Source organism: Vigna radiata, chromosome 7, assembly GCF_000741045.1.
Source record: "Vigna radiata var. radiata cultivar VC1973A chromosome 7, Vradiata_ver6, whole genome shotgun sequence".
In the NCBI taxonomy this organism is placed as follows: domain Eukaryota; kingdom Viridiplantae; phylum Streptophyta; class Magnoliopsida; order Fabales; family Fabaceae; genus Vigna; species Vigna radiata.
Window position 1 is genome coordinate 38,177,708 of NC_028357.1, and position 1,583 is coordinate 38,179,290.

The window sequence follows — 1,583 nt, forward strand, 5'->3', positions numbered from 1 at the left end:
CACCAAATACTCCATTTCCAGATCTGGAATCTGCCTCTGAACCAAAGCTGCAGAACTACGGTTACTGTTCCATTGGTTTGCACTGCTGGAAACTCTCACATCTGGCACCTCACTCACGGATCTTCAAGCCTACATCAAGCCTTGATGTATCACATATGTAGCTATGGAAGTTTGTGTACTTGTTGTGGCGAAACAACTGGCCTACCCCAACCTACCACACAAGGTTAGTCCCGTTATTCTCATGACATGTCTCACCATTCTCTACTTGATAATAGATGACCATTAGAATGTCAAGATGAATTCCAAGACTAGGCTTCCCATATTTATGCTCACAACACTCGAAACCACCACTGAGAAATTCCTCCTTGGAATTCTCTTCCATACCATTTTGAAACCATGATTAAAACCATATAATTTCCATTTTGAATCACAATACACAACATTGATAATCACCACATTTCGTACACACTTACACATCATTCACAATGAGTCAAAACATAACTCCAAATCATAAGGAAACAATGATGGAAAGAATAAAATCCTCTTTGGACTAGTCGCTCAGCAACCTAGCTCGGTGAGGGACCAGAGTCCTCTCGCTCAGCAACCTAACTCATTTTGCAAATATGAAGACCGTGCTCCCAGACTTCAACCTATCGCTAAGCGACCTCACTCGCTGAAAGTCACATTGATCCTAGACCTCAACCTCTTACTCAACGACCTCACTCGCTAGGCGAATAAAAAGCCACATTGATTCCAAACCTCAACCTCTCGCTCAACGACTCAACTTATTGTGTGAATAAAATGACAAGGGTCCAGACCCCAGCCCTCTCGCTCAACGACCCCACTCGCTAAGCTAGACCAGTGGTCCAGACCCTCCAACCACTCGCCCAACGACCCAACTCGCTAGACGAATCCTGAGACAGTGGTCCAAACCCCTTAATCACTCACCCAACAACTTAACTCGCTAGGCGAATCATGAGACAATGGTCCAGACCCTTAACTTCTCGTTGAGCGACTCTACTCGCTCAACGAGTCTGCATAATCCTACATTACGAAAACTGTAGAATTATCACCTTAACCCACTTTTGATCAAAGAGATATATTTTTTCCGTCTTTTAACCCTCATAGATTGTGTTATATTCTCAATTATACTCAATCAAGTGTTTCAAAACCATTCTAAACTCATTTTAAACAAGTGGCTACAAGATCTCACAGACCATCAAACTCACATCACATACTCCAAATAAAACAATTATTAAACTTCCCTTACCTCTAGAAAACTTCTACAATTATAGAGGAGAAAGAATGACTTTCATTGTCACTAGTAACTTTAAAAGATATATTCAACAAAAAAATCCTAAATGTCCAATAAAGAATTTAACAAAAAAATTGAACTTTCAAAATGACATTGATTTTTTAATTTACAATTTTTTTAACACTTATTGGACATACAAATTATCTTCAACCATTGATTATTTCTTGAGCGTGACAATAGATTAACGTAAATGTTTCATATTATTAAAATGATTTTAATTTTTTATACAAAGAAAATTATAAGTATTAATTGCTTTTCTTAGTATTTA